This window comes from Solanum stenotomum, chromosome 2 (genome assembly GCF_019186545.1).
Source record: "Solanum stenotomum isolate F172 chromosome 2, ASM1918654v1, whole genome shotgun sequence".
Taxonomy (NCBI): domain Eukaryota; kingdom Viridiplantae; phylum Streptophyta; class Magnoliopsida; order Solanales; family Solanaceae; genus Solanum; species Solanum stenotomum.
The window spans coordinates 45,877,019-45,889,333 of record NC_064283.1 but is presented as its reverse complement, the minus strand read 5'-3'; positions in this window follow the sequence as shown (position 1 = coordinate 45,889,333).

Below are 12,315 nucleotides of genomic sequence, written 5' to 3'. Positions count from 1 at the left end.
AATATTAAATCATTTACATCAATTTCAGAATGAACATGCATATCTTTATAAATTTGACTTTCATAGTTCAAAAGCTTCTTCATATGATCAAAGTCTAGAAATCATATATTTCACATGGGTTCCTTCGGGTTCAACTTAAAATCATCCATTAAAAGACATAAAACAATTAATTATACCATAATTGAAAAGAACCCATAAGATTTTGTAAACCCCTAGCTTACATTGGAGATTCAACCTTGTAAAAATCGGCGCATTTAGGAACCCTATAGAGGAAAGGACTCCATAGGTAAATACTATCATACCTTGATACCAAAAGCTCATAATAAATGGTCAATTTGGAGACTTTTTCTAGAAACCCTAGCCTTCTTCTTCATAAGAAAAAGAGATATTTGTAAGGATGAACTTGATCAACATTTAGGAATTTGGAAGAATGAATTGAATTAGATAATATTGGGGGTCAAAATCATTATATAGGGCTTCAGATAGAAAGAAAAACGCCATAGTATAGGGTTAAAAATGATTGGGTAAAAGACCAAAAAGCCCTTAAACATAACTATCAGACCTCGACCAACGGTTGGACTTATGGTTTGTATGTCCAACTGAACCTTCATATCCATTCGTCGAGGGGGTTCTGGGAATTTACTTTTGGACCTCCATTGACGATTGTAAGGCATAGTTTGTTAGTCTACTAAAAGACCGTACATTCCAATCGTAGATCCCAACGTTGACCCTCAAAATTTCACCAAATTTGGGACTCTCCTACCAGACATACCTACAACTCGCACATTAAACAATGGACCATCTTAGTGAACCATTAAAAAGTACTGGGACTTGATATTTTAGAAATATTTAACTTTCCACCTATGGTTCCACCTACGGCCCATAAATCAACCCACAGACCGTCGGTGGTTCAGTCAGTACGGGCACTAGTCCTAAGAAAACCTACAAAGTTTTACTTCATTTTATTTCTGAGGTGTAACATGTGGAGTTTGGAAATCAATGTCACACAGGGGTAATTGTGTTGCTCTATAGTAATGAACATTCATGCATAGGCTAAGTCATCTTTATTGACGCTTATAGTCTTTCGATCTCAAAACATCAATGCATAAAATTTTCTTTAGGTCTCATCTAAATTCAAACCTAAACAACTCTATACCTTACCTTATTCTTTATTCGAAGAACAAGGCAAATATATCCTACCCATAACCTCTATTTCAAGCAAGTAACAAACATCAAAAATAAATTTCTAGTATCAGACTAGTTACACACTCCAAATCTCTTCTGAGCATCAACAAGATAGTGGAAGTGGGAATTAAGTTTGCAACATTAACCCATAAATTAAACAAACTCATACTAATTAGACCAAATTCATGTTTGAACAGTAGCAAAACAGAGCACAACACAATACCCATTATATTACATCAACACCCAACCTCATAATTACATCCCTAGATCTTGGAGTTTTATCCACCCATCACAAAAAGTAAAGAGATTATACCTTTCATTCAAGAAACAATGGGTATCATGAAATTAAGCAATTACAAGTAAACCAAATTTGGATTCAACTTCAATTTATTAATTTCAAGAACAAAATTGTAAAACCCCAAAAGCTAGAAAATTGCTCTTTAAAGGTAAAGTGTTCTCTCTCTCAACTCTTCACAAACTATAATATGATATTCTCTAAGATCTAATCTAATCTGATATAATTCGATATCTACATTCTCTCTCCTTTGGTCCATTTGTAATTGCCAAAATTTAGGCAAAAAATCTAATATGTGACTCAATTGGCGACATTAGTGGGGTTCGCCGAACTTGCCTATTGCTTCTCAGCTTGCGTTTTGATGCTCTAGGTTTCAGGTGTTTGAACCTCAGTTGGCGAACTCGGTGAGTAAGCCTTTCACATACGGCAAACCGCTGAGTAATACCTTTGCTCACCTTTCGAGCATACAATCTTTTTTATTTACCCTTTTTTTTTGGCGATGTTCATCAAGGCCGCCTTTCTCATTCGGTACATCACCTTCTCCACTGGAGTCCGCCAACCTTATTTGATAGATTGCACAAGTGCTATGCACTATCATTTTCGGTAAGGTCATGCTCAATTGACGATTCAGTCTTCTTGTTAAGCGATCAACAATGTATAGTTTACACTTCTTTTTGCATTTTTGGCCATTCTTTCAAACATCAATCCTTTCCTTGTCCTATTTCCTTCATAGCTACAAGTCATCAACATTATCATAATACGACAAAATTAGGCATTTAGGACACTAATTATTGAGCTAAATAGAACTTAAATGAGTGTAAATATGCCACTCATGAACACCCCGCAACTTAAAATTTTGCTTGTCCTCAAGTTAATAAAGAGCACAACAAGCACAAGAAGGGTGTCTACAACAGTACTCAATGAGAGCTAACATGCAAGTTTCATAGCAGGACTACTCTCAATAACATCCTACCCTCAATCATGCTCAAAAAGCTTTAACTGGAGACTAGTTGGTCTCAACACAAGCTCAAGGTCACTTTAGCTTCTTGTCTAATGCAAGAACATGTTTCAACAAATGCATTCAAGAGCCCTCACATCAAGAACGATTCCATGCTCTCACAAAGAAAGTTAACAAAGTTATAAATAATTAATGAAACTCTCAATCTATCAAAAGAGAAACACATGCAAGCTTTGTCCTATAGGTTTTCCCATATTTTTCAATCATCACATAACCTTGTTGCGCAGGATTTCAAAGCTCTTTTAGGCTTGTAATGGGTTGAGGGTTAAGGTAAGGGCAATTTGGATTGGTGACCTTACCTTTTCGAAGCATTATTTCAATCATCAGCACATCTCCTCAAGTTCTTTTCCTTCTTTTTCATTTGAGAACTCAAACTTTGACTTGTCACTCAATTTATTTGGAATCCTCTTTATTTGATTCACGTCACTTTTTCATTTTTCTAAAGCATTTCCATCCCGATGATTTTTTTTATAAGGAGGGGTTCCTTATTTTTGTAACAACTTTTGACATTGAGTCTTATTTTATCTTTCTTTGCCCATCACTTGGCTTTCATTTTCACTATATTTCCAAACCCCCAACAAAGGATTTTGGCATAACTTGCCTATCCAAATATACAATGCTTCAAAAATGATTTTTGGTGATAAGGTATGGACAATTTGGTTCAAGAGACTCTCTTTTGGTTTTGGTTCAAGAGACTTTCTTTTGGTTTTGGTTCAAGAGACTTACTTTTGGTTTTTGCCAAAAAATAAGTTAGGATCAAATGGTGCAAAAAGGGACACACACCCTCACAAGATAGTCACAAAGAATTGTGGACAATTGGGCTCTCTCTTTGAATGGTTGCCCAAGATTATGTCTTGCATTCACCAAGATTTAAATAATTTGACTAACAAGGCAAACTCTAGGACTCCACATACATGCCTTCAAGTAAGACGTCACCACACATGGCACTTTGAAATACACCATGCTCATCATGAGTACTATTCAAGACATCGCTATTGAACACAATAGATCGTCTATTTTTATCAATGAAAACTCCAAGAATTTCACGATTTTAAACTCATGGGGGGTTGAAAAATCAAGAACAAAATAAAAAAAAGACACACTTTTACAAAAATAACACTATTATATAAACGAAAATGAAGAAATTATTCAAAACTTAAAATAATAAAATGCAATAAAAAAGAGGAATATTGGCCTAAAGGTCCTCAAGCCGCACAAAAAATAAGGCAGTGCCCTTAGGCAATGGAAACAAAAGTATGAGATGAGAATAAAGGGCCCCACTGACTGGTTATGCCTTTAGAGCACTCTCATCTAGAGTCTCGGGTAAGAAAGCCTCAAGAGAGGCATCAATTCCCTACAATAGGATCATTCGAGGCGGCAATGAAGGCTCAACTGATGCATCAATGCCCGTCTCAACAATCAGAGGGATAGGGGAGTTTGAAATGACTCCACAAGTTCCACCTGATGATGTCTCCAGAAGCGATCGCTCCAATGTTGCTAGAGGAATTACCTCATCAGTCCCCTGCATCTCCACCAAGGTCTGAGCAATCCCATGCTCCTCTATTCTTAACTTGTCCTCGTCTGTCTCCTTGGCCAACTCATCCTCGGCCCTTATACTATCATCATCAACAATACCAACACCTGCAGCTATCTCAGGCTTCTCACTAGGAAAAGACTTAGTACTAGGCATCTCAATCATAGAGGCAGGTGCATATGGTTGGGGAACCTCACCCCAAAGCAAGGATATGTTCATAGACTGCACCTGGACCATCTCTGTTTGTAAGGTAGCAAGCTTGTCCTTCATTGTGTCTAGTGCACCAAAGCTACCCTCTTCCTTCTCCTTGACCTCTAATCTTGTTGTGAGGTTATCCAACATCACATTATCAATCTCAATAAATCCCTCACACTTGACCAGTCTATATATAAAAAGAGATAGAGCCTTTTCAATAGCTCGGTTGATGATCTTGGGAAAGTCCATCTCAACCTAGGAAGGTCTAACATCTGCCGACCGGAAAAGACTACCCATCTGGTCAATCAAGGCCTGGGTCAATAGGGGAAATAGGAGAAGGGGAAGGTCTCACAACAGCAATAATAGTAGCAGATACAAATGCAATAGAGGCAGCAGTAGAGGAAGGTGCATAAAAAGGTTTATAAATATGTGTCTACTCCATAGAAGAAGCGTGTATGTTAGCCTTAGCTACTAGTGTGGTGGGATCAACCATGGGTGTCAAGTTTGGTTGTGGCGGATTACTCCGAGCCGCATCATCCTACAAACACTCAACCTCAATCCATCTAATTTCACTACATAAAGTTAGTGTGAACCTCACATCTACAAATTCTCTAAAAGGGACTCATGCTCTGTTATTCAACTGTGTAATCATTATCGTAAATGGGATTGTAGTCTTCTCCTGCCTAGCAGCTCTAATTAAAATCTCATCAATTATAAATGCACACACATGTATGTGCTCTCTTCGACGATTGTGCCTACCAAGACTGCCTTGTCATGGTGAAGGACAGACTCCTTCTATGATGACATTATGTTTCTGCTAATGAAGCAACAACAGTATCTCACCACAACATTTAAGTCTTTCTTCTCGATTAGGGTACCATCAACCATCTGAGGCGAGAAGAATAAGAAATCTAGGGAGCTAGCAGCCTTTTCAGGGAGTCCAAATCGTGATGCATCTAGAGTGAGTACAAATCCGACTTAAATGTCGAAATTCTCAGTGCAGTGTTACTAGCTCCAACATTGCGTCAAACTTTCTTGCCACACACATCCACTTCTTCAAGTGGCATCCAAACATATCTATTCCACTTCTTTCAAAGGGCCTGGGCATATGCAGTGTATAACTGCCGCACCCAACTAGGAATGTAGAGGTTTCTTGGCTTTGTGAACTCCTCGACCTTGTCAAACAGAATGGTGTCTCAGATAGTTGGGTAGTCACTCATGACTCCATCTATGGAGTAATGTCTGACCTAAAGAATGGTAATCTCTGTAGTAGTTTGGATCCTATTAAGAACTCTTGGAGCGATAATTGCGAGGACTATAAAAGTGGGTGCTTGTATAGAGAACAGTTACACCAATTTGGATCTAATCTCAGTCCTCTTACTCAATACCTCCCTTTTGGGTTGTACCCATTCTTTGGTAGACAATTATAGGGCAGTAGATTGTTGACGTCAGGGATCCTCTGAAGTCTTGTTAATAGATAGGCCCTTGTGTTTCAATAGATGAGGAGGAGGATAATCATTGTCCGACTTACTATCGGATCTAATCTCAATCCTCTTCCTCAATACCCCCTTATTAGGTTGTACATATTCTTTGGTAGACAATTGTGGGGCAGTGGATCGTTAACGTCTGGGAGCCTCTGAAGTGGTCGAGACTCTCTATCTAACTCAGTATCGGATGTAACCACTTTCTTACCCTATATTCATGCCATTTCCTACAAAGCACACATTCAAATGTAGGTTTTGTGAAGGTTAGTTGAAATCAAACTCAAATTGAATAAAAATTCATAAAGATTCCTGAGGCTCGCTTATCAGAAAGGAGGATCACCAAACAGGATTGGTGATCTCATTGGACAATAGAAAATATCCTAAGGTTCATCCATAAAAATATGATTCAATGTCAACTTGGTGATTTGTCGAGTCGGTTTTGGAGGGCTGAGACAAGTCCCCCAAATATGATAGTCCAAATCAAAAAGACACGGGCATCAAGGGCGATATCCTCCCATTCGGTGAATCGGCAATGGGATTCGGCAACTAAGACAAGCCCGTCGAATGGGACAGTACCCAAGGTAATATATATATGTGAAAGATGGCAAACTAGGGCATACTCAGTAGTTCGCCTAACCTACTATGCGAGTTAAGACAAGCCCGTTGAATAGGAAGTGTTCAGCCCAGTGCCTAATTTTCACAGCTAATGATAAAGATTAAATCACCCTCCAAAACCAATTATAAGAGTAAATGAACATAGTTAGTAATAAACCGAACGAAGAGTCGGGGTCAAATCCCACAGGGAGTTGTATATCGTAGAATATTCCTTATTAAGAAACTCATACTTTCATTTAGCTCATTTGCAATAGTAAGAATAATTTGGTGGATGGCACCATAAAAAAATGTCTTGTTTTCTTTTTCAAAAGGAATCTCCACATTTTTCTGATATGATGAATGAGGATGCATGCATCACACCATATATATATAGCATGGAGCCAATTATCAACTCAACCTGTATCAACAGTCTAAATTTCTCAAAACTCACCTGAATCATGATAAACACCCTCATATGAAAAATATTGGGAAAGAGTTCATTTCAATTAGTGAATTTCATTATGGGAGCATTTCGTTTACTCAAATCATTATAAAGTTCCAACTCAGCCCCTCACTTAGGCATTACAAGTCAAATGGTATTACAAGACTCTCTCAAAGGCAACTCATTAATCATATGCTCTCAAAGAAAATAGAACAACAATAAAGGCCTTAACATAGGCTAAACAACACATATAAGCCCTGGGCAACATAATACAATTAAACCCCCGCAGGGGCAACACAATACAACTCAAAACCCAAAACCATGTTTCGATCCCATATGATAGCCTAAGACATAAGAATAATCAATTACCCAATCTCGGTCTAGCAGAAGGATAGCCAAACCTACCTCAAGACCGAAAATTCACCCGAACAACTCTACAGGAGAAAATCCTCAACCACACGCTATGAAATAATCCTTAACTACCAATAATGGAAACAGTTCATCAAAAGGATTGTAATGATACCCATATTGATAGGATTTGAAATAGGGGGTAAAATAGTCCAAAAATCACTTCAGAAATTAAATAGTAAACTTAGATTTTTAGTTGAAAATTAAATTCTACGAATCAATAGGAGTTCGTGATTGACAAACTATTTAAAACACGCAAGAACGAGCTCTAAATCAAGAAATTACTCATTTTTCAATCCGAGGAAAAAAGCCCAAAACCCACATTTGAAATCTTGATTTCTAAGTGTTCTGGAAGAAGAAATTTGAAGAAAATGATACAAAATCTAAAAAAGAGACTCACCCACACAATCTTTTCTCAAGAAAATGTTTTCGAATTCTCCCACTGAAGCTCCTGATATGAAAAGAGTGGAGAAGGAAGTGAAATGGAAGAAAGGGGGGCTGATTTTAGCCATCAATTGAATGTTTGACAACAAGTTAACCAAGTTAACCATGGTCAACATTAGCAAAATTAGCTCCCTAACTTATTAAAGTCTCTCGCCAAACCCTAGGGATTCATTCATAACACGATAAGAATAAATCAAATATGCTACCCTACCAAATTCGACATTCCAAACTCAATGAAATTGTCGTATTTATGAAACAAATCGTTTTGATAGAAATACCCTCCAAACCTCTCTTTAGACCTAAAGCTCAACTTCTCACATAAACACCCATCTATCAACCTAAGGCCTCGAAAACCTTACCAACCACTTTACTTGCTCAAAATAAACATTGCAGACTTAGTGGAACAAATGGAATTCCCATATGACGCTCGAAACTCATAATGTTGTTCGAAGTCAACCCTATCGAGAATTCTCAACTCAAGTGGGGTTAAATCACTAAAAACACACCCGACCACATCGAGGACCACACCAACCATTATCGAAACATAAACTAAGAGTAGTAACTCTATGAGAAAGGGCCCAATGGTCTTTTCACAATTAAAAACAAAATCACAAAAATGGGACATTATACTAAGTTATTAGGCAACTTAAGTTCATTAGCAACTTTGCCAATATGCCTCAAAATCTGATATGGGCCAACATATCAGGGACTAAGCTTCTCCTTTCTGTCTGAATCTCATTATACCCTTCATGGGTGAAATTTTCAAGTAGACCCAATCATTAATATTAAACTCAAAATTTCTTCTCTGAACATCGGCATAAGACTTTTGTCGACTTTGATATGTTTTCAATCTTTCACAAATAAGTCGAACCTTTTCCATAGCCTCATGCACTAACTCGGACCCTATCAATGCAACCTTACCCACTTCAAACCAACAAATAGGAGACCTACACCTCCTACTATAAAGAGCCTTAAATGGTGCAATCCTAATACTAGAATGATAGTTATTACTATAAGAACAATGATCAAAGGAAAATGATCATCTCAATTACCCTTGAAGTCAACCACATAAGTTCTTAACATATCTTCCAAAGTCTCAATGGTACGTTCGGCTTCTCTATCAGTCTGAGGGTAGAAAGTCGTACTCACTTTCACTTGAGTATCAACACCTTTCTGGAATGACTTTCAAAACTAAGATGTAAACTAAGTACCTCGATAAGAGATAATAGAAAAGGTCACTCCATGCATTCTTACCATTTCACGAGTATAAATCTGGCATACTCTTCGGCAAAAAATGATGTCCTAATGGGAAGAAAGTGAGTTGATTTCATTATTTGGTCCACGATAATACAAATTGAATCTATATCTCAGTGAGTGCAAGGTAAACTCGTAACGAAGTCCATATTCAAAGCTTCCACTTTCATGTAAGAATATTAATGTATTGAGCCAAACCACCTGGTTTCTGATGCTCAACTTTGACTTTTTGACAATTTGGACATTTTGGTACAAATTCTGCAATATCCTTATTCATCCCACTCTACAAATAGGCCTCTCGCAAATCAAGGTACATCTTGGGGGCTCCCAAATCAATAGAATACCTAGAACTGTGAGATTCTATCAGGATCTGATTTCTCAAATCATAAGCACTCGGAACACATAATTGACCCTGTTATCAAAGGACACCATCTTACCATTAGAAGAAAGGCTCAATGGATTGTCCGAAAACCAACTGCTTTAACGCAACCATAATCGGAACTAGATCTTACTTAGCCTTGCCATTCGATACAAAAGAGGATTCTGAAGCATTTTGAACAACTATATCACCTTCATTAGAATCTACCAATAAAACACACAATCAGGACAATCTAGGTACATCACGAACTAAATCCTTCTTATCATCCTCAATATGAGCAACGCTTCCAATCGATAGATGATAAAGAGCATCCGCCACCAAATTCGCCTTCCCAGGATGATAAAGCACACTCATCTCGTAATCCTTCAACAATTCAAGCCACCTTCTTTGGAGAAGATTCAAATCCTTTTGAGTGAACACATATTTCTAACTCTTGTGATCGGTAAAAACATCTACGTGAGCATCATACAAATAATGTCTCCAAATCTTTAGAGCTAATACAAACTGTTCTCACAAGCGTCATACCATAGGAACTTCACTTTCTTTTGAGTAAATATGGTGAAATGCATAGAGGAAAATCCTTAGACAAACCTTCTATAATAATCGGACAAATCGAAGAAACTCCGTATATCTGAAGTGAACAAAGGTCTAGGCCAATTCTTAACCACCTCAATTTCTTAGGATTGACTTGAGTACCTTAACTAGAGATAATATGGCGAAAGAAAGCAACGGACCTCAACCAAAACTCACACTTGCTAAACTTAGCATACAGTTCTTGATCCTTGATAATTTTCTACACGATCCTCAAATGATCAACATGTTCATACTCACTCCACGAGTAAATCAAGATATCATCAACCACAAATATATTAAGGTATTGCTTAAAGACCCTATTAATCAATTTTATAAACACCGACGGGGAAATAGTCAACCCAAAAGACATCACCAAAAACTCATAATGACCATACTAAGTTTCGAAATCCATCTTCAGAATGTCACTCTACTTGACCCTCAATTGGTGATAACCTGACCAAAGGTCAATCTTAAAGCAGTAACTCACTCCTTAGAGTTGATCAAACAAATCATCGAACCTTCAAATAGGATACTTATCCTTAAATGCAACCTTGTTCAATTATTGATTGTCAATGCACATTCATAGAGAACCATCCTTATTTCAAACAAATAACATCGGAGAAACCCATAGTGACATTTTCAATATAATCAAATCCTTATCCAATAAATCTTTCAACTGATCCTTTAATTCTTTGAGTTATGTTGAGGCCATGCGATAAGGAAAATTAAAGATAAGCTACGTATCTAGGAGATGATCAATATCAAAGTATATTACCTTCTCATGAGAAATATCTACAAGAATATTAGGAAATACTTTCGAAAACTCATATACAACTGGAGATGATGATTAACATTTCAAACACACCTCATCCCATTCTAGGTGCAAACGATCTCTAAGCAGTATAAAACCCAACAAATGAGTTGGGTCAAATCCCACAGGGAACGGTACATGTTCAAAGTCAATTAAGAAATATGAATGTGATCTTACTACATGTAGGAATATAAATTATTGAAAAGGACATGAACCAAATCAAAAGGGATGACACGAATGTCAGATAGGGTTTTTGTTTGGAATTATCAACTACAATTTAGTCACACACAATTGAAATAACAAGATAGAGAGGAATTCTAGGGACGTGATTATAGGCAAATTTTGATATATGGGTACTTGAAACTACTAGTAAACAGCTGAAAATCAGCAAGTAGGCAAGACTATAAGGGAGATAACTTTCTCTCGAACAACTATTCCGAATCAGGTGATTTCTTTCGAAAATCAACAAGCATAGCAATGAAGAACAACACACACCTTAATTCATCCACCCTCTCGAGCTAGATGGGTAGGATTGGGTTTAGGATACACACTCTTGAGCTGAACCCAGCTCAATCCAACACCTACAAACCATTAATAATAGCCTTGGTTCTAAAACCTCTCTCGAGTAAGCTAAGTACAAAAAATTAGAATTGCATTGGCAACTACAATTCATATATAAAACCACAACTAATGATTAAAACCACTTCAATAGAGAATTTAAACTAGTAATTAACAATACCTATAAACTAATTCAACCCATAATCACGATCACACCCCAAGAATTGGGGTTTTCGCCAAACATCATAAAAGGGTGAAAATGGTTACCAAATCAATTAGCCATCAACTGGGTGAGAGTAAATAAGCCTTTACAATGCCCCAATTTGCAGAAAATCCATGACACCCTTACAAAATCTCCAAATTTAGTCAAAAAAAGCCTTCAAGTCAACAAGGAAACTCTTTAACTTCAAAGAAAAACTATTCTCAAAATTATAGCAAGCTAACTCTGGATATTGAATTAATAGTTCAAAATCTAATTTATTGTCATCAAAATAAGCCAAGAAGGACCGTTAGGCGAAGTAAGTCGGGTTCACCAATGTCACGACTCAAGCCTAGGGCCTAGACGTGACCGGCGAATGGGGAACCCGAAGGAACCCCAAACAAGCCTTATAGCATATCATTACACATCCTTGGTCGCGGAAGCAATTAAAATGACCATAAGCGATAAGCATATTCAAGGGGAAGTCGGGACAAAGGGAGCAAGAGAAAAAATAGAATGATACATAAATACGATAGATGAGTCAAGCTCAAGCATAATACACAACTTGTCTAACACCACCTCTAAACATGGTTACTTAGCGGGGGCCAAGACAAACTACCGGGCTCACCCTCATAGTCAACACATAACTAAAAAGGAAAAGCCTTATACATAGCAAGAGATCATAAGCAATGTCCCCGGAATGGAGGACTCACCAATAACCTCGATAGAAAATCGTATTAACCACACTAAGGAGGATGGTCAAGCGATGCTCCGGTTCCTACATGGTGACATCATGTAGGCATAGAGTATGCATTAGTACGTTTGAATGCACTAAGTATATGGGATGCAATGCAATGCAACAATAGATGGACATCATAGGCAAAATGCCTAATCATACCCGATAGATAGCATATTAATGAGATGATATGTACAATGATGCTT